The sequence below is a fragment of the Brassica oleracea genome, chromosome C8 (assembly GCF_000695525.1).
Source record: "Brassica oleracea var. oleracea cultivar TO1000 chromosome C8, BOL, whole genome shotgun sequence".
Lineage (NCBI taxonomy): Eukaryota > Viridiplantae > Streptophyta > Magnoliopsida > Brassicales > Brassicaceae > Brassica > Brassica oleracea.
Window position 1 is genome coordinate 29,516,338 of NC_027755.1, and position 394 is coordinate 29,516,731.

Below are 394 nucleotides of genomic sequence, written 5' to 3' on the forward strand. Positions count from 1 at the left end.
AATTAAATAATTTTTTTAATGTTACAGGTTTGTTATATCAAGTACCCTCGGGTTAGGAACAAAGATGATTCATGGGTCACTGTTACATCACTCAACCCGAGAGGCCGAGTTCAGGGAAGTTCTGAGCTGGAAGACCCACTACAACCAAGCACATCCTGTAACTTAAGTGCAGCAGAAGATATATCTGTAGTTGGCCTTGTAGTCGATTTAACCGACTTTGGAGAGGAAGCCGTCGTTCACGTAGAGGATGAACCAGAGATTGGAGAGTTTCACCAAGATCCATATTCAGATTCATCTGGTGATGATGACTCTGAAACAGAGTAGCATCACCTTTTTTTTTAACATAAGAATACCGAGGAAATTCCGAGGGATAATAGGATTTAGGGATTTCCTC